The sequence below is a fragment of the Peromyscus eremicus genome, chromosome 20, assembly GCF_949786415.1.
Source record: "Peromyscus eremicus chromosome 20, PerEre_H2_v1, whole genome shotgun sequence".
Taxonomy (NCBI): Eukaryota; Metazoa; Chordata; class Mammalia; order Rodentia; family Cricetidae; genus Peromyscus; species Peromyscus eremicus.
The window spans coordinates 43,354,229-43,375,144 of NC_081436.1; the positions used below are offsets into that span (position 1 = coordinate 43,354,229).

A 20,916-nucleotide genomic window follows, 5' to 3' on the forward strand; every position below is an offset into this window, starting at 1 on the left:
TTATTTTGTATTTTAAAGAAAAAGTCACAACAGTTAAAAATAAAAATCTAGTTCTGAAGAAAAAGAATTCGTTCTGGTCCCAAATTGGTAGAATGAGCCTTCAAGTTAATTGCCATGTTGGGTGGCTCTTTTCTCATGCCTCAGAGAAGGGCGGGAGTTGGGTTAGAGAAATCTCAACCCTTTGCATTGGGGTGCTGCTGATTGATAGCTGCTTCATCGGAGTTCTTGTAAAAAACATTACTATTGTATGTTTGTGCACACACATTTAAAAAACACTAATAATTATTGCATGTGTGCATGCATGTGCCACGGTGCATGTATGGAGGACACAGGGCAACTATGGAGTTATTTCTGTCCGTTTTTATGTAGGTTCCCGGGACTGAACTCAGGTCGCCAGGCTTGCAGAGCTAGATCTTTACCCACTGAGCCATCTCACCAGCCCTTACCGGGGTTTCCTGCCAATCCACTTGAGTTCATGTGAACGGTTGCCTTCCTGTGGCTGCTTCTTGGACTGGGGACTCTGTTCCCCTGTGGTCTGGCTGGACCGCCACTTTCTGCGGCATATGTGCTGTTGAGGGTGTTTAGTGTTCTTGATGCTGTGATAATCCAAATGGAAGCATGAGTCTGAGTGGGCAGGAATCATGCAGAGCCCCTGGTCACCTGGCCTCTGGTAGGACTCAAATATGGAAAGCACCAATGGAAGATGGGACGGCAGGGGAAAAAGTACCCGGCAATATATTAATTTTTCATTTATTCTTGGGCAATTTCACATTTATATAGTATATTCTGGTTATGTTCATCTCCTTATCTCCCTCCTATGCCCGCCAACCCTCCGTACTCCCAACAAGTCTTACCCACAATGTCATATCTTTGTTTTGTGACCAATGATGCAGGGCTACCTGTATGGGCCTGTGTGTGAAGCTGTGCATTGGAGTGTGGGCAACTCACTGCTGGATACCACTGATGACAGCGTATGAACTGTTGATAGCTTCCTGGGGAGAGGCTAGGCCCAATGAACCACTCCCTGATCCACAACTGAATGTTGACTGGTCCCAGTCTTGTATAGGTCCTGTGCGGGCAAACACAGAAGCTGTGAGTCCATGAGAGCAACATCCATAGCGTGCCCAGAAGACAGCATCTGATGGCCTTATGTCTTACCATTTGGCACTTAAATTCTCTCGTTCCCTCTTCTGTGACATTCCCTGGCCTCAGAGGGGATGTTATGCATGTCCCTTTGGAGAGTGAGCGCTCCACAGTGACTTTGACTGGTCATGAGTCTCTGCACTAACCACTGTTTCTGTAAGAATCTTCAGTAAGTCAGAGGGCAGCAGTGGATGTAAACATCCGTATTTAGAAAGGAATTTGACAGTAAATAGTAAAATACGCAGTAAGTTCATCCCTAGGGCTTGTGACCTTTCTAGCCGTGGATTTTACCCAGGTCCACAGTATCAGGCAGCTCAGATCCAAGCAGAGCATAGCTGTTTATCCTCAGAACAGTAATAATATTGTAGCCTGGTAAGACTTTTTTTTTTTTTTTTCTGAGACAAGGTTTCTCTGTGTAACAGCTCTGGATATCCTGGAACTCACTTTGTAGACCAGGCAGGCCTTGAACTCACAGAGATCCGCCTGCCTCTGCCTCGGAGTGCTGGAATTAAAGGCATGCGCCACCACTCGACTGAGCCTGGTAAGGCTATTGATGGCTCTTCTCCAGCTGTTTGCATAGCAGCTTCTGCCCCTATAAAAGCCACCCTGCTCAACTCCACCCCATGTCTATGTCCTGTACCCAAAGTACATGGTGTCTTCAGTAATAAGATCCTCACCTTCCAGTTTTAGTGGGCAGTGGAAGCAATGGCAATAACCCACATTGTTTGGAGGCTTCTGGTGCCTTTCTGGCCAACAACTCCTAGGGAAGCATCTTACCCTTGGCATTTAGATTTTGGCAAATAGCTCACGCCTTCTGGATTATAAAACCCACTCACAGGCTGGAGAGATGGCTCAGAGGTTAAGAGCACCGACTGCTCTTCCAGAGGTCCTGAGTTCAATTCCCAGCACCCACATGGTGGCTCACAACCATCTGTAATGAGATCTGGTGCCCTCTTCTGTACACATAATAAATAAATAAATCTTATTAAAAAAAAAACCCACTCACACAGGGTACCTCCATTTAATAAAAACAAAACTATTTTATTTTTGAAATTATAATATAATTACAACATTTCTGCCTTCCCTTTCTTCCTTCAAAATTCTCCCATATGCTCTCTGTTCTCCTTCAAATTTCTGGTCTTTTTTTTCTCACTAATTGTTATTGAATGCGTATATGTATGTATGTGTGTGTGTGTGTGTGTGTGTGTGTGGTATATGAATGTATACACATATACATTCCTAAACACAACTTTCTCAGTTCATATAATGTTACTTGTACGTGTGTTTTCAGGGCCGACCATTTAGCACTGGACAACTGATTGGTGTGCTCTTCCCCGGGGAGGACCACCTTCTTCAGTCCCAGCGTTCCTCAGTTCCCTGTAGTTCTTTGAGGGTTGAGGCCTCGTGGTCTTTTCTTCGTCCACTTCAGCATGTTTATTGGTGTTATCCTTGTTCAGCTCATGTTTAGGCAGTCATGTTGGTGAGCCTTTATGGATGTAGCCTCTGATATTACAGAGACAGTCTCACAGCAAACTCCTGGGACACCCCTCCACATCCACCCCCTTGTTTTGCAATCTTTTCACCACCTTCTTCCACAATATTTCCTGAGTCTTAGGTGCAGGGGTGTTTTGTAGATGTGTCTGTGGGGTCTGGGCTCCATAACTCTGCATTTTGATGGTTTGTAGCTTTCTGTAGGGGTCTCTATCTCTTGCAAAGAGAAGTTTTCTTGATGAGGGGCAAAGACTCCACTTGTCTTTGGGTACAAGGACGAGTGTTTAAATAGTTGTTAGGGATGATGCTGGTTTAGTAAATTAGTGGCTGTAGATTCTTCTCCAATAGCCATGGCTTCACTAGAGTGGAGTGGTTAGCTAGGTTTCCAGTACCAGGTAGAGTTTCCCCCTTGGTGAGTGGGTGTTAAGTCCAATGAGAGAGCTGTTGGTTACATCCAAGGCACACGTGCTGCTACTTCACCCTTAGGGTTATTCAAACCATTTTAAAAACATTATATTTCTAATTAGCTTGTGAAGGGGTAAGTTTCTTTATTGCTTCTTCCTATATTCTTAGTTTTGGAGGCGACACATCCCCTCCTGTATCCCATCTTCCTCGGGCAACGTGTTTTCAGTTCTTGTCTGCTTTATCACTGGCAGTAGCTACAGCTACAACTCCAGCTGTGTGACCTGGCCTTTCTCTGTGGCTCTCTCTTACTAGGCTCTGTTCCATCTATTTGTTCCTTCAGCTTTAATGGTGATAATGGCTGTCCTATGGCTAATCTCTGCGTGCCTGACATCCCTTGAGTATTCTTCCAACTCTGCCTGCATATGTCTCAGAAAGTCCCTTTGATATAGTATCTTCAGTTGAGTAACCTCTGATGACCAGGGTTCTTCTTGGGATTCTTTATTTAAGAACAGGCTCTCAAGTAGCTCAGGCTGGCTTTCAACTTGCTATGTGGCCAAGGCCTGCCTTGACCACCATATCTTCCTGCCTCCACCTTCCAGATGCTGGGATTACAGGCGTGCACTACCTACCACACATAGCTTCTTGAGAATCTTGAAAGCCCAACACAACACCAGTGTCTCATATTGACATCTAAGTCACAATTCCATGATGGAGAAATTAGCTCCCTACTCCACACTTAAGGAAACCAGGGCCTGGAGAGGCCAAGTGACCTGTCCCTGTCACAGGCTGTGAGCCACGCGGCTTCCAGCAATGTACGAAGTGCGGAACTGCAATTGCTGAGCTACATACTTGCAGCATCTCTAGGCCCATGCCCTTCCCTTTGTCTACACAGAAGTGGCTTCTAAAACTTTCCATTCTTGGACAGGATAGCAGCCTCCATAAGCTCCAATTTTATGTCCATAAAATGTCAGTGTGTACCTGGAGTCTCCAATCACCTGCCTTGGTAATAATGGATGTGTGGTTAGTAGAAACACCGCTTTCCTGCTTGCTAGGGTCAGCTCAGGCAGGCAGGAAGCAGCTGCCTCAGGAGCTTTTTTTCCCTGTTCAGGGAAAGGGTGTGAATAAGGAAGGACTAGAGGCTTCATAACCCAGTCTGTCACTCAGACAGGCCTCAGAGCCTTCTGGTTGGCTTTGATCCCCAAAGCCAAAGCTTTGTCCACATCCATCCTACGGAAATAATCAGATATGGGAGAGCTGGAGAATGAGCAAAGATTACGGCAGCAGAGAAATTGGAAAAAACTCATAGGTCTATTAGTAAGGGGTTGGTTGAGTAAATCAAGGCTTGTTGTGTAGTGGTGGCCTCCTGAAGGGAGGCAGGAGGTTCATTTACCATTTTGTGTTTTTGAAACTTTTAAGTATTTAAATTATGTGTATGTACATATAATTACATTTCATCCCTTCATTATACAGTGGTAAACAAAGAGTACATTTCCTTATGTAACTCCATTAATAAATAATGATTAATAATAGTTTCCCAATATCATCTATATTCAGATTTCTCCATTTGCCTCCAAAAGTCTCCTACAGTTAATCTGCTCAAGCCAGACAAAGACCATGCATCCCATAATAAAAACCTAAAATGTATCTCCTATTCTTGGTGGGCTAATTTTACATGAGTTGCACAGATCTTTTTTTTTTTATCTCCTCATTAATCTTTCAGTCCTTTCCCTCCCCCTCCGTCCCTCCCTCTCTCCTTCCTCTGTCCCCTCCCTCCCTCTCTTCCCTCCTCAATATTTACTAATAACCTTGTGATGTGTTAGGCTGGACATTGGGGATGTAAAGATGAGCAAAGTCAGATCCTTGCCTCAGGGATTGCACAGGCTAGTGAGTGAAAACAGTTCCTCAGATGAATAATTATAAAGCAGTGTGTGAACACGCTGCCAGAGAGGAAGGCTAGACATCCCATTACTAGGCAGCTTCTTACAAATGATAAGGAAAAGAGAGAAAAATCAGCTTGAGAACTCAGAGCCACTAGTTACATAAATCAGAGTTTTGTTGGTCATGACGTAGACTTGAAATTCTTGCAATTTCCTCATTCCTTATGAATCAACAGGAATTGACCCTTAAAATCTTCATCCTCTAGTTGTTTAAGGTCTGATTTTAGTCTTCTTCACAGTTCTTTGAAAGGCTCTGTCCCAGCCATATCCCCCCTTCCCGTCAGCTTTCCGTGGCCACAGTTGTGATTCTCAGAGCCCTCTGAAGGAGCAGCCAGCCTGGGGGTGTGTGGGGGGGAAAGGGGTTCAAAACACATCCACCACATGTCAGCCCATTCCGAATGTGCATGCGTTCATGTGCCGCCTTCAGTGTGGTAATAGGTTCCCAGCCGTGACAGTCACTCCATGAAGGACCCGGACTGCTGTGGTTAAAGGCCTGGGCTTTGGTTTCAGAGAAACCTGGCTTGAAATCTTGACTCTGACACTCATTAACTGTGTGGCTCGGGGAGAATTCCGGAATCCGATCTTGAAGAACTCTGAAGTTCAGGCTTTCGTCCTCTAATGTGGAAAATTACGCAATTTCCCAAATGTGGAGGATCAAAACTGTAATGTTCTATGGACATCCTTCCTTCCCAGAGCCCTAGCCATTCTTACACAATATGCAGCCATCCCGCCACACAAGGGGGTTGGAGGCACCATGCAAAACATCCCTCGGAGCACTTGTGGATTGAGAAAAATCCCTCAGGGAGAAAGTCATTCCGCTAAGCCCAGCTCAGCCTTTAGCTTGGTTCTGGCGATGGTACCTGGAAGGTTCATCCACCTCTTCGGGGTGGAGGTTGCATCCAGACATGGACCAGGGGCAGCTGTCTCTTTGGTACAGCTGGCTAAATGACCTCAAACAAAGGTCCTCTGTTTTATTGAACAGGCGCCACTGTGGCTGTCGCTTGGCAGAGGAGAGATGCCGAATGACATGTTCCGGGTTTAGATAAATATTCTCCATGGTCTGCTTTTCACTTTCCCAGCCCATCGTCTGCCCGTCTTTAATTATACACTGTGGACTCGAGCTTCTCCAGAGTTCTCCAGGGGACCTTGCTGACACTCTTTGCTCATAAGCCTGAGAGCTATCGCCCAGAAGTGCACTCACCTTCCAATTGTCCTGTGAAACTCCTTGCGAAGGCTTTGGTTGGGGGTAGAGATAGAGTGCTGGTGTCTGTAGCCTCTGCTCATCATGCTGGTCCTGGCTCCCGGAACCATCAAATCTCAGAGTTGGAATGGTAGTTAAAAAGTCTAAACCCCAGCTGGGCGGTGGTGGCGCACACCTTTAATCCCAGCACTCGGGAGGCAGAGGCAGGCGGAGCTCTGTGAGTTCGAGATCAGACTGGTCTACAGAGTGAGATCCAGGACAGGCACCAAAACTACATGGAGAAACCCTCTCTTGAAAAACTAAGGGGAAAAAAAAAAGTCCAAACCCCTCGTTTTCAAGAGAGGAGACAGAGGCTGAAGGGGGAAGATTGTCTGACTTTCCCAGGGTCATGACCCCACTAGTGTTAAAGCCAGGGCCAGAGTTCCGGCACCCCTGACTCCTCGAGGCAGGTGGATGAGCGTTTTCCCAGCTAGGCCGTGTGACACACTCATCCTCTTCCATGCTTTAGTCACGTGCCTACCTCTTCTAGGCCTCATAAGGGTTCCCACAAGGTGGAAGGCAAATGTGGAGACATGTAGGGTCCATGGAAATGGGTAACAAGGCCTGTGTTGGAAACAGGGGTGGGGTTCCAGGTGGTTTTCCACTTCATTTCTCATTTGCTGGAGCGTGTTCATGAGAGTCTATTGAAAACGTGACCACGTGGTCCATCCTGGAGGCATAGGCTAAGCAAGCAAAACCAGACTAGAAGAGAATTTATTTTTTCTTGTCTTCCTAAGAGACATTGACCAGGCTTCCATGTTTAGCCCATGGTGACTTGTCTTAGACACTTTGCATGTGTACTCTTTGCGGGTTTCCTCACACCCTGTTCTCTGAAGCCGTCCCCCCTTCAATGTCTATAAACTTTAACAATGGCTGGCCCAGGTTGAGTCGTTTGTGTATCTCTTGGACTGTTGACTGAGGTCAGAGATGCGCTGTTATTGACAAGGCCTGAGTCATATGACCATCCATAGACAGAAGGGTCATGTTCTGTGTCGGTACCGCTCCGACATTATATATGGTAGTTAGAACAGGACTGCAGGGGACTTTCTGAATGGGCATGCGTGTGTGTGTGTGTGTGTGTGTGTGTGTGTGTGTGTGTGTGTGTGTATGTGTGCTGTTATCAAAGGGGAGCAGCGATACTGGGGAGATGGAAGCCTGCAGGAGCCTCACAAGAGAAGAAGAAGCCAGACACTCAGATGTGATTAGAAGTAAGTGCTGGTCCAGATGATTGCCCAGGAGTTCAAAAGAACAGCGCATTCTGAGAGCCAGTTTGGATGGATGTCATCCTTAAATTCAGTTTCCCCATCATCTCAGATTTTCTTTTACTTGGTCTGGTGGAATTTAGGTTGGGTTTCTAGGAATGGGTGAAATTTAGGCAAGAAAAGGGGAAGCGTGGGCATTCCAAGAGGAGAGATTGTATCAGCCTAGGGACCATTCACCCATCAGCCCCCTGACAGAGGGACAGACTATGTAAGGAGCCAGGGCACTGATTTGGAGAGAGTGACCTAATTCTAGGACTTGTGATGTAAATTCAGCTATTCTGAAGTAATCTCAAGATAAAAGACTTCAAACATACCTTTCTGTTTGTTTCCTATATACGGATTTACTTATATCAGAAAAATCCCAAACAGTGCTTGTTTTTTAGGTTCGTTCCAAATAAATAATCACTTCTGATTTTTTTTTGGGGGGGGGGGAATAGGGTCTCCTGGAAGCCAGGCTGTCTTCAGATTTCCTATGCAGCAGAAGGTGACTTTGAATTTTTGATGATCTCGAATCTACCTCCTGAGTCCTAGGATGACAACTGTGCCCCCCCCCATGCCTGGTTGCATGTGGCCCCAGGGATCTAGCCCAGGGCTTTGCATGTTAGATGAGCACTCCACCGCTCAGCTGCATTCCCAGCCCCTCGTCTGGGCTTGAGATACGGTGACTTGATTGTCCAAACTGCTTGTTCAAAATTGTCAGTTTCTTTCTTGGTTACAGTTTCCTGCTTGTTGGAGCCTTACTCTTTAGAATCCTAAATAAACCCTTTCATTTCTGTCTTCCTTTGGTTTATTCACGTGGCAAATACCTACTAGTCCTTCAAACACAGATCAAATTTCCTTTGACTAGGAAACAAACTATGTCGAACTCATCTCCCACTTTGGAACTCCATTTTCAATTCGTGTAGGGGTAGAGGAATCGGCATAGGAATGAAGAGATTTCTACGTCGTGCGGGGATGGTATTTGGGTTTTGTGCTGGTTATGAGTTGCAAATATCAGAATGCTCCAATGCAAAGTTAATTAAACAAATAAAGCTCTTTCCTTTCTCACATATAGAGAAGTTTGTAAGCAGGCAGCTGGGGCATGGATTCAGTTAGTTGGTAGGAAGAGAGGAGGGTTAACGGCAGCAGCTATACAATGGTCTTCTGGCCACGTCTAGTAGTCACCTTAGCTGCAAGGGAAGTTGGGGAGTCAAGTAAGTTCCTCGCCTGGGGTTGAATAGAGAATATAAATTTGTTTGGTTGGCAGGGATGGGGGATGGGGTGGGAACGGATGGGTGGGGTGGGCAACGGGCATGCAGAATCAAGCAGGATCTGGCAGCCTGCTAGGCGGCAGGTCCAGCTAAAATAGTAGTGAGTTCCAGGTTCACTGAGAGACTCTGTCTTGAAAATTAAGGTGAATTAAGGCGTGCGCGCGCGCGCGCGCGCGCGCGCGCGCGAGAGAGAGAGAGAGAGAGAGAGAGAGAGAGAGAGAGAGAGAGAGGAAAATCCCTGCTGTAGACCTCTGACCCATACACACGCACACGCGCGCACACACACAGACACACACAGAGGCAAACGCACCCGCACATACGTGTACACACAAATTCAAAACAAAACAACAAAGACAGAGAGGAAGCGACCGTTAGCTAGGCAGCCAGTGGCACCCACTACGTGTCTCGTCTCACGTTCTAAAGTTGGAGCCGTGACTGGGCTCTATCTTAAGTATTGTGAAGCCTGGCAAGTGAAGGTTAGGTTGATTCATTATTGCTCGCTCTAAGTGTGGAATGTGGCACAGTGGCAAGGGTGGTGTGTATTTGCCATCTTGAGTCCATTCCATTGGCTGATCTGTTTCCTGGACCATCGGAAGGATTTGATCAACAGAGATGTTTGTGGTTGGCTTCTGTTTGGGGTTGGCTCTTTGGAGGCAGTAGCAGAGGAGCAGAGGGTGATTTCAGAGTGTTTATTACCTTGCCTCTCTTCCCGCTGGCTCACCGGGGCTTATATCTCCTTTCAGGTGGCCTACTCAGTACAACTGTCCGCTTCTGGTCCCTTGCCTTTTCTAGTCAAGCTCCCTTTCTCCCTCCGCCGTGGTTTCCCTAAACCCTACCTACACCTCTGTAAACAGTACTTTGAATAAATGACCCAGGTTACCCAGTGGCAGCTCCACCTCTTTCCTGCAAAGATCCAGACAAGAGTCTACTACTCGAGGTATTTGTTACGGGAGGAGGGTTTAGAATGATTGATGGAAAACTCATTTTCCCCGTGAGAGTCTAGGTTCTTCAAAGTCAAGAGGAACTCCAGAGTGCTTCTTCCACTTGGTGGGATATCTGACTCAAATGCTCTCTGGAATGTGCTCGAGTACATTTTTCCTCCTTTGTATTGACCCCTCCAAACCGTCACTAGAGCCAGGCTGGGGTCAGCCGTGGTTCCTAAGTATGTTCTGCTGTGAGGTGGTTTAGATGGGGAGCTTTCCAGCGTCCGCAGAGGGAGGAGCAGACAGCACTCCTGGGTTCAGTCCAGATTGTACTGTCAGGCCTCTGAGAGCTGTTATTCCCCAGGGCTGTGGTTGTGCAAGTGTGCTAGCGAGAGAGGTGTGCTAGAGAGAGAGGTGTGCTAGCGAGAGAGGTGTGCTAGAGAGAGAGGTGTGCTAGAGAGAAGTGTGCTAGAGAGAGAAGTGTGCTAGAGAGAAGTGTGCTAGAGAGAGAGGTGTGCTGGAGAGAGGTGTGCTAGAGAGAGAGGTGTGCTAGAGAGAGAGGTGTGCTAGAGAGAAGTGTGCTAGAGAGAAGTGTGCTAGAGAGAAGTGTGCTAGAGAGAAGTGTGCTAGAGAGAGAGGTGTGCTAGAGAGAGAAGTGTGCTAGAGAGAGAAGTGTGCTAGAGAGAGAAGTGTGCTAGAGAGAAGTGTGCTAGAGAGAGAAGTGTGCTAGAGAGAGAGGTGTGCTAGAGAGAGAAGTGTGCTAGAGAGAGAGGTGTGCTAGAGAGAGAGGTGTGCTAGAGAGAGAAGTGTGCTGGAGAGAGAAGTGTGCTGGAGAGAGAAGTGTGCTAGAGAGAGAGGTGTGCTAGAGAGAGAAGTGTGCTAGAGAGAGAGGTGTGCTAGAGAGAGAGGTGTGCTAGAGAGAGAGGTGTGCTAGAGAGAGAGGTGTGCTGGAGAGAGAAGTGTGCTAGAGAGAGAGGTGTGCTAGAGAGAGAGGTGTGCTAGAGAGAGGTGTGCTAGAGAGAGAAGTGTGCTAGAGAGAAGTGTGCTAGAGAGAAGTGTGCTAGAGAGAAGTGTGCTAGAGAGAAGTGTGCTAGAGAGAAGTGTGCTAGAGAGAGAGGTGTGCTAGAGAGAGAGGTGTGCTAGAGAGAGAGGTGTGCTAGAGAGAGAAGTGTGCTAGAGAGAGAGGTGTGCTAGAGAGAAGTGTGCTAGAGAGAAGTGTGCTAGAGAGAAGTGTGCTAGAGAGAAGTGTGCTAGAGAGAAGTGTGCTAGAGAGAGAGGTGTGCTAGAGAGAGAGGTGTGCTAGAGAGAGAGGTGTGCTGGAGAGAGAAGTGTGCTAGAGAGAGAGGTGTGCTAGAGAGAGAGGTGTGCTAGAGAGAGAGGTGTGCTGGAGAGAGAAGTGTGCTAGAGAGAGAGGTGTGCTAGAGAGAGAGGTGTGCTAGAGAGAGAGGTGTGCTAGAGAGAGAGGTGTGCTAGAGAGAGGTGTGCTAGAGAGAAGTGTGCTAGAGAGAAGTGTGCTAGAGAGAGAGGTGTGCTAGAGAGAGAGGTGTGCTAGAGAGAGAGGTGTGCTAGAGAGAGAAGTGTGCTAGAGAGAGAGGTGTGCTAGAGAGAAGTGTGCTAGAGAGAAGTGTGCTAGAGAGAAGTGTGCTAGAGAGAAGTGTGCTAGAGAGAGAGGTGTGCTAGAGAGAGAGGTGTGCTAGAGAGAGAGGTGTGCTAGAGAGAGAGGTGTGCTAGAGAGAGAGGTGTGCTGGAGAGAGAGGTGTGCTGGAGAGAGAAGTGTGCTGGAGAGAGAGGTGTGCTAGAGAGAGAGGTGTGCTAGAGAGAGAGGTGTGCTAGAGAGAGAGGTGTGCTAGAGAGAAGTGTGCTAGAGAGAAGTGTGCTAGAGAGAAGTGTGCTAGAGAGAAGTGTGCTAGAGAGAGAGGTGTGCTAGAGAGAGAGGTGTGCTAGAGAGAAGTGTGCTAGAGAGAAGTGTGCTAGAGAGAGGTGTGCTAGAGAGAGGTGTGCTAGAGAGAGAGGTGTGCTAGAGAGAGAAGTGTGCTAGAGAGAGAGGTGTGCTAGAGAGAAGTGTGCTAGAGAGAAGTGTGCTAGAGAGAGAAGTGTGCTAGAGAGAAGTGTGCTAGAGAGAGAGGTGTGCTAGAGAGAGAAGTGTGCTAGAGAGAGGTGTGCTAGAGAGAGGTGTGCTAGAGAGAAGTGTGCTAGAGAGAGAGGTGTGCTAGAGAGAGAAGTGTGCTAGAGAGAAGTGTGCTAGAGAGAGAAGTGTGCTAGAGAGAGAGGTGTGCTGGAGAGAGGTGTGCTAGAGAGAAGTGTGCTAGAGAGAAGTGTGCTAGAGAGAGGTGTGCTAGAGAGAAGTGTGCTAGAGAGAGAGGTGTGCTAGAGAGAGAGGTGTGCTAGAGAGAAGTGTGCTAGAGAGAGAGATGTGCTAGAGAGAGAGGTGTGCTAGAGAGAGAGGTGTGCTAGAGAGAGAGGTGTGCTAGAGAGAGAAGTGTGCTAGAGAGAGAAGTGTGCTAGAGAGAGAGGTGTGCTAGAGAGAAGTGTGCTAGAGAGAGAAGTGTGCTAGAGAGAGAAGTGTGCTAGAGAGAAGTGTGCTAGAGAGAGGTGTGCTAGAGAGAGAGGTGTGCTAGAGAGAAGTGTGCTAGAGAGAAGTGTGCTAGAGAGAAGTGTGCTAGAGAGAGGTGTGCTAGAGAGAAGTGTGCTAGAGAGAAGTGTGCTAGAGAGAGGTGTGCTAGAGAGAGGTGTGCTAGAGAGAAGTGTGCTAGAGAGAGAAGTGTGCTAGAGAGAAGTGTGCTAGAGAGAGAGGTGTGCTAGAGAGAGAAGTGTGCTAGAGAGAGAGGTGTGCTAGAGAGAGAGGTGTGCTAGAGAGAGAGGTGTGCTAGAGAGAGAGGTGTGCTGGAGAGAGAGGTGTGCTGGAGAGAGAAGTGTGCTGGAGAGAGAGGTGTGCTAGAGAGAGAGGTGTGCTAGAGAGAGAGGTGTGCTAGAGAGAGAGGTGTGCTAGAGAGAAGTGTGCTAGAGAGAAGTGTGCTAGAGAGAAGTGTGCTAGAGAGAAGTGTGCTAGAGAGAGAGGTGTGCTAGAGAGAGAGGTGTGCTAGAGAGAAGTGTGCTAGAGAGAAGTGTGCTAGAGAGAGGTGTGCTAGAGAGAGGTGTGCTAGAGAGAGAGGTGTGCTAGAGAGAGAAGTGTGCTAGAGAGAGAGGTGTGCTAGAGAGAAGTGTGCTAGAGAGAAGTGTGCTAGAGAGAGAAGTGTGCTAGAGAGAAGTGTGCTAGAGAGAGAGGTGTGCTAGAGAGAGAAGTGTGCTAGAGAGAGGTGTGCTAGAGAGAGGTGTGCTAGAGAGAAGTGTGCTAGAGAGAGAGGTGTGCTAGAGAGAGAAGTGTGCTAGAGAGAAGTGTGCTAGAGAGAGAAGTGTGCTAGAGAGAGAGGTGTGCTGGAGAGAGGTGTGCTAGAGAGAAGTGTGCTAGAGAGAAGTGTGCTAGAGAGAGGTGTGCTAGAGAGAAGTGTGCTAGAGAGAGAGGTGTGCTAGAGAGAGAGGTGTGCTAGAGAGAAGTGTGCTAGAGAGAGAGATGTGCTAGAGAGAGAGGTGTGCTAGAGAGAGAGGTGTGCTAGAGAGAGAGGTGTGCTAGAGAGAGAAGTGTGCTAGAGAGAGAAGTGTGCTAGAGAGAGAGGTGTGCTAGAGAGAAGTGTGCTAGAGAGAGAAGTGTGCTAGAGAGAGAAGTGTGCTAGAGAGAAGTGTGCTAGAGAGAGGTGTGCTAGAGAGAGGTGTGCTAGAGAGAGAAGTGTGCTAGAGAGAGAAGTGTGCTGGAGAGAGAAGTGTGCTAGAGAGAGAAGTGTGCTAGAGAGAGAGGTGTGCTAGAGAGAGAGGTGTGCTAGAGAGAAGTGTGCTAGAGAGAAGTGTGCTAGAGAGAAGTGTGCTAGAGAGAGAAGTGTGCTAGAGAGAGAAGTGTGCTGGAGAGAGAAGTGTGCTAGAGAGAGAAGTGTGCTAGAGAGAGGTGTGCTAGAGAGAGGTGTGCTAGAGAGAAGTGTGCTAGAGAGAAGTGTGCTAGAGAGAAGTGTGCTAGAGAGAGGTGTGCTAGAGAGAAGTGTGCTAGAGAGAAGTGTGCTAGAGAGAGAAGTGTGCTAGAGAGAGAAGTGTGCTAGAGAGAGAGGTGTGCTAGAGAGAAGTGTGCTAGAGAGAAGTGTGCTAGAGAGAGGTGTGCTAGAGAGAGGTGTGCTAGAGAGAAGTGTGCTAGAGAGAGAAGTGTGCTAGAGAGAAGTGTGCTAGAGAGAGGTGTGCTGGAGAGAGAAGTGTGCTAGAGAGAAGTGTGCTAGAGAGAGGTGTGCTGGAGAGAGAAGTGTGCTCATGCCTGTTGGGCCGCACTCAATGTCCTTTACTTTGGTCGGCTTCTCTTCTCTCCAGGCCGTCAGTCTACACTCTGAAGACAGGGTGATATGTGATTGGTTCAGTTGACCGCTCACCCACTTGAGTGCTGGAGGAGGTGGGGGGTAGTTTCTTCACCTTTAAGAAACATGCCAATCACCCGGGCGCCCTGTCCAATGGCTGCTGCTGCTGGAGAGCCAGGGACCACATTTGAATCTTGACGACATAGCCTTGCTTCATCCAGCTCTGCAGCTGGATGTCTATGTGTCTATGGACACTAGCTCTATGTGTCTCTTTACATGTATTTTATTTTCCTTGGCTTTTTTTTTTTATTATGTTGCGATCTGATCAACCCATTAGAACTTGGGTATTTTAACGACAGACATTCAACTCCGGAGTTTATTTGTCAAAAGGGGAAATGTGTTGGTTTTATAAAAATGGAAGGACTGGGAGATGGTCTTAGGAACCGCAGACTTCAGAGACGCAAACGATGTCACTGCCACCATCTACCATCACCTCTACCCCTTCATGATGATACTCCCTTCTTGACTCTTTGGGCCATGTGTCGTTTTTTTTACTTGTACACTGGCTTCCTCTCCTGGCAAGACCTCTGACCTCCGGAGGCTTGTGTGGCTGTCTCCTCTGGGTTGAAGTGGTCTCTCCTACAGGGAGGAACAGGGCGGGAGGGGACAAAAGAGGAGGGAGGAAAAAAGGCTTATAAGCCTCAGGAAACTTACAAGGCTAAGGAGGTGAGACTCCCCTTGAGGTAGAAAAGGGGAGGCTGGAGGGACGGGAGGAGGGAAGAGGGGGATCTGTGATTGGTATGTAAAATGAATAAACAGTTTCTTAATAAAATAAAAAAAGAAAAAAGCTGTAAGAAGCTGCCACCAGCCAGTGGCACAGAGCTCCAGTGGCTCAGCCCTTGTGAGCTGTCATCCATGCCAGGTGATGCACATGCCTGAGATACCCCCACGCCCATAAGCAACCTCTGTTAAATGTATCGGTTCCTCAAGCTAAACTTGGGAGGGGCCATGTGTATAGGTCTGTTGTTGATGACCCAGCTTGGGCACATAGATATTTGTTCATGTCTCCCAGACAAAGTCACAGAACCATTATCGCACTTACCATAGGAAAAAGCAGCCCTTTCTACCAGAACCTGACTGATGCAGATTGAAGTTTGCGTGTGGCCTTGTACCCTGTACTAGAGCGTAATGGCTCTCCCCTGCCTGGGGGGAGGTGAGTCCCCATGATGGGTAGCCCCCACTCTCGACAGAGGGTGAAGAGAAAATCCCTTGAAGGAAGCGCTAGGGGTGCAAAGAGTCCTCGGTAGATATAGATAGATAGATAGATGAAGCCACTGGCCACTCCACCCGCTGCTCTCTCCCACCGCCTCAAGAACCTTGCCTGCCCCACAGACTCTCCTTCCTAGGTCTGCCACTCTTCACTCATTCCCACTGGAGAAACACAGCTTGACACATTTTGCTGGGTGGTTAAAAGGCCACATTTTGCTGGGTGGTTAAAAGGCCACATTTTGCTGGGTGGTTAAAAGGCCACAATCTTCCGTGTTCCTCATTCCCGCCCATTATCAGGGCCCTGTCCTTTGGTTTCCACAGACATTAGGCATTTGATGGTCGCCCCCACTGACTTGCTCGAAGGATTCCTTTAAATGGCAGTGGCAAGCAAGTCTAACTGCCAGGGTGGTAAATAGCGGGAGAGAAGTGCAGCCACCTGTGGAGATGGGCTGGAGACACTCATTAACGGGAAGGACAGGACAGCATGGGGGTGATGAGGAGCCAGGTGCTGGGAACACAGGAAGAGAGGCAGTGGGGGACCAGAATGAGTCAGCTATGCCGGCCAGGCTAAATCAATCTCTCTCTCTCCCTCTCCTTCTCCCTCTCCCTCCTCTCTCCCTCTCCCTCCTCTCTCCCTCTCCCTCCTCTCTCTCTCTCTCCTTCTCCCTCTCCCTCCTTTCTCCCTCTCCCTCCTCTCTCTCTCTCTCTCTCTCTCTCTCTCTCTCTCTCTCTCTCTCTCTCTCTCTCTCCTTTCTTCCCTCTCTCTCCCTCTCTCCCTCCCTCCCTCTCTCTGCCTCTCTCTTCCTCTCCCTCCCTCCCTCTCTATCTCTCTGTCTCTGTCCTTCCCTCCCTCCCTCCCTCCCTCCCTCCCTCCCCCATCTCTTAAATGTTATCATAAGTTGCCTTGGTCATGGTGCTTTATCACACCCATAGAAAAGCACCTCAGACAGTAGCAGAACAGAGAGTTGACTTCAGGCATTTTGACCTCCAGAGTGTGCCCTTAAGCACCATAACACCCCCACCCCCTTCACCTCTTTATACCCCTGGAACTCAGGAGGAAGAAAGATGCATATAGGCCAGCCTCACTCACCTGCTCCCTTCCTTACGGCTGGACATGAGCCTGGAGCTCCTGTCCGTCCTTTTATCTGGTTGGGCAGACACTCTGAGGAACCCCTCCTCGGGTGTGACTCTCAATGCCCCTTCCTGTTTCCTTTCTCAAGAGTCTTCCCTCTTATCAGCCCCCAGAGCCTCTGGCCTCACCAAGCTTGACTTGTTACCACCATATGTCCGAGGCATTTGGCAGGCCTGACCCGGCAGCCAGCCTACCTGGCACACTGCACTTCTAAATAAGAAGCTTGGCACACCATGTCTGAAGTCAGAACCGTGGGTTCTGAAGTAGTGTGAGTGGCAGAAGCTAGCCTGAGGACAAATCTGCACTGCCCACATCTCTAAGGTGCTTCCTCCGCAGAGAGAGGTGGTATGAGCGCTCACTGTCCAATCCGAGGTAATGTGCTAACCAGCCCTAGTCGATAGACTTCCGCTATATAAATGGTTGCTCGTGTACCATAAAGCAGACGCTGTTCCCTGAAACCATCTCTGGAGTGGTTCATCTCTTGTCTGGAGGATGCCCTGGCGATGACAGCAACCACAAGTGTGTACGTGACAGAAACTGATGGGTTAGGTGATCTTCCAGACACTAGAGACATCTTACACAATGGGTCAGCGTGGGCTCTGACCTCGGAAAGTCTTGAATCAATTCTAAGTCCAGGATGGCACTGGTCATGATTCTCGGATTAACCCAGATGCAATGAAAAGTAGCTGCTGGTGGTTCATCTAGCTAGGGAGGGGGGTGGCCTTGAGGTCAGATGTAGCTAAATCTCCTTGTGGTTGATTGTCGTGACCGTGATGGCCACTCCACTTTCCTCTTGGGGTGGGACTGCTCCACTGCTGGCTCTGGGCCACTTGGCCAGCCTCCCTTACAGCCACGCGTTACCATGACTAGAATTTGGGTCACAGGGATATGAACAGAAGGGATAATTTCTGTTTCATGACTTACACACACACACACACACACACACACACACACACACTAAACCTTAAACAAATAAGGCCACAATGAATTGGCAATGGGAGGTGGCCACGTCAGGAAGGAGAGTGCGGGCTGAGGCCTCAGGAGCCGCATAGCAATGATGAGCAAGGAGCAGAGGAAAGGTTATAAAAATGTTTAGTCTTTGCTTTATTGAGTTACAACAAATGAGCAACAAGTTAGAAAAACTGCTTTTATTCAAACTCCCTAGCATTTTGTTTGTGCAGTGTATCGTGGGGACACGGGGCTGGGGAGGGGGAGGGGACAAGGACAGCAAACAGAATCCACGTCGAGACATTTATACGAGATAGATCTCTTGGCTTTCCTTCTTTCAAAGTTACAACTAACTAAAAAAAAAGTGCACTCAGGTAATCTAAAATTGGCCCAAACACACACACACACACACACACACACACACACACACACACACGAACAAAAATAAAAATCAATTGATAGTGAGGCTTCGAGCTGAAATCTTCTTGTCAAATGCCACACCAAGAAAAGGCAGTGAGGATGAGCAAAGAAACCCAGAGATGTTCACCTTTGTCCGAGCTGGGCCGAAAGAACACTCTTTTAATTTCCTAAGAGGACTGATGGCATCATCAAGTGTGGGAGCCCTTTCTGCTGGTATTTAAAAAAGATTTGTAAAGAGGGCAGACACCCGTTCCCCAATTATCCAAGCAGTTGAGAAGCCAGACCCACCTCTTGGCATCGGGCTGAGGCAAGGTCCCCAAAAGGCAGCCGGGGGAACTGGGCTTGATGCGGAAGGCCTGCTATTTGTGAACCCATCCACTGTTGAGCCAGAGGACCAACCTCAGCCAAATGCCAAACTACCTTAAAAAAGAAAGAAAGAAAGAAATTCTTCCTACCTAAAATCCAGTAGATACAGTGGCACTAATACTAATACCCCCTCCCCCTTGTTAATAAAGTGAAAAGAAAAAAAAGAGAAAAGCAATGTAATGTGGTTAGCCCTCCTTCCTGGGGGAGGAAAAAAAAAAAAAGCAAACACCTTACCACGGAAGTGCTGGAAAAGGAAGTTGCCCTCGATTAAAAAGGTAACAAAATTCCCACATTGTATAAATCGGTTCCAGTATAGCAAGAGGTGGGGTTGGGGCAGAGGCAAGAGACTATGTACAGGGACCCATTGAAAACACAGTAGTAGGACTTTGGCACTATGAACAACAATTCCCACCCGGCCTCTGGGAGGGCCACTGAGAGCTTCGATGTTCCCGTGGCCTCCAGGCACACACCACTAAAGCATTTCCACTCTGAGTCGCTGGTGAGACGGCCCACAGCCGCTGGGGCGGGCTTTCTTCCTTCTTCAAAGACAGAGAGCATCCCCGTTGCCAGTACGGAAGTTCAGACCGAGTGCCCTGGAGGGATGACATAGACCAAAGAGATGTCAGAGAGAGGACTGTCATTTCTTGGGGTGGAAGGCCTCTTCCTAGTCCTCCTGCAGTTTGGGGACTCCTTCCAAAGCCGTGGTGGGTTTGAAGGAGGGATCGATGCCCTTCAAGTTGGGGCTTTGTCTGAATCTGAAACACCCCCCACAGGCCCACCTGTGTTCGAGTCCTTGGTCCCCAGCTGTGGTGCTATTGTGAGAAGGAGGGTTCTTGGGGGTATATTATCCCTGGCTGCTTCCTGTTCTCTCTGCTTCCCATCAGTCACAGGCTCCCATTGCCATCATGTTGGGCCACACCCCAGACCCAGTAAGACAGCTCCCAGTCACCATGGCCTGAACTGGGAGCTAAAATAAACATTTCCAGCTCAGTCATTCTTGTCAGGTATTTCAACTATATTCATGTAAAGTCGGACGTACAGGGACTCAAGAAATACTGCCTTGCTTTGCCTGATTTTAGTGTAAATTTGGAGCTGTGGGTGTAGGCTGATGAGGTGTGTGTGTGTGTGTGTGTGTGTGTGTGTGTGTGTGTGTGAGAGAGAGAGAGAGAGAGAGAGAGAGAGAGAGAGAGAGAGAGAGAGAGAGAGAGAGAGGTGCACATGTGGAGGTCATAGGATAACTTATGGGAGTAGTTTCTCTTTTTTCTATCCTGTGTGTGTTCCAGGAATCAAACTCAGGCTTGACAATCACCTTTACCAACTAGAACATCTTACCAACCTTCTTTTTCTTTTTCTTTTCCAAGACAGGGTTTCTCTGTGTAGTTTTGGTGCCTGTCCTGGATCTCGCTCTGTAGACCAGGCTGGTCTCGAACTCACAGAGATCCGCCTGCCTCTGCCTCCCAAGTGCTGGGATTAAAGCCATGCGGCACCGCTGCCCGGCCTTACCAACCTTCTTAATATAGGTTTTTTTTTTTTTTTTTTTTTTCTTTTGTGGTTTTTCGAGACAGGGTTTCTCTGTGTAGCTTTGCGCCTTTCCTGGAACTCGCTTTGGAGACCAGGCTGGCCTTGAACTCACAGATATCCGCCTGGCTCTGCCTCCCGAGTGCTGGGATTAAAGGCGTGCGCCACCACCGCCCGGCTTAATATAGTTTTTAAACATGGGTATAAACATGTATGATCCTCCAACCATTTGTAATAACGATGATGATGAGTATGGATAATCAAGCAAAATGTCAGACCCAAAAGTAGACAAAGCTTATCTCTACCTCCCACCCCCTACCTCTCACCCCCTACCCCCACCCCCCACCCATTTTTCTTTTGCAGTTATCCCAAATATACTAGCGTGGCTCCAGGCTTTAGATCTCTTGGACTCTAACTCTCCTCTACCCTTCCGGGAGTATGTGGCCATGGTCAAGGTTCAGGCTGTGGGAGCTGGGCAGAACTCTCAAAATGATTCTGGAAATGGGGCCCCTGTCCAGAGGTGTCTGCTCGTGGCCCAAACCTAAAGGCCACCCGGTCAGCAAGCACCCTCATTCACTAGTCTAATTTTCTCTCCAGTGCCAGGGTCCTGCTAGGTGTCAAGTGACGGTGGGCAGTGTCTGGATGATGGCTGTGCCTTTGTTTCTCACGGTCCTACCGTGTTCAGATTGAAGGGAGGAAGGGCAGACAAAGCAAGCTCTGACCCATGTTCCCTTTCGCCACCTGCCACAGTCATTTGTCCCTTGGCATATTCTAGCGTCAGGCCCCTGATCAGAGGCCCCGGCACACTGGGCATGGCCCTGCTCCCATGTCCCAGTGTGACAGTTCTAAGCCACCGTGGTTACTCCCTTCCTTACCTTCCCTAGCTGTCCTGGGAACAAGGCCCAGTCTTCATCATGCCTCAGGCCCTGCAGGAATGCGTTCTGACTTAGCTGGGGGATATTTTCTCTGGCCTTTCTCCTCCATGGCACCTGTTCATAGTGCTTCCGGTCCCTGACCCTGTCACACATGGAGTTATCTCTCAATGACGTAGCCAAGACACCTTCTAGCACTACTAGGAGGTGTGGCCTCGTTGGGGGCGGTGTGGCTTTGAGTTTTCAGAAACTCAAGCCAGGCCCAGTGACTCACTTGCTCTTCCTATTGCCTGCCAATCCAGATGCAGAACTCCCAGTTACCTCTCCAGCACCATGTCTGCCTTCATACCTCTATGCTTCCCACCACAATGAT

General features: G+C 48.5%; 1 protein-coding gene across 1 annotated transcript in view; it reads right to left on the reverse strand.

The window, feature by feature from the left end:
• Positions 1 to 17,494: 17,494 nt before the first annotated feature.
• Zhx2 (zinc fingers and homeoboxes 2) overlaps positions 17,495 to 20,916 on the reverse strand; it is a 160,734-nt gene continuing 157,312 nt past the window's right edge. Inside the window, exon 4 of the mRNA XM_059247598.1 lies at positions 17,495 to 18,746. The gene's annotated coding sequence lies outside the window, so the exon portion shown is untranslated. The remainder of the gene's footprint in view (positions 18,747 to 20,916) is intronic.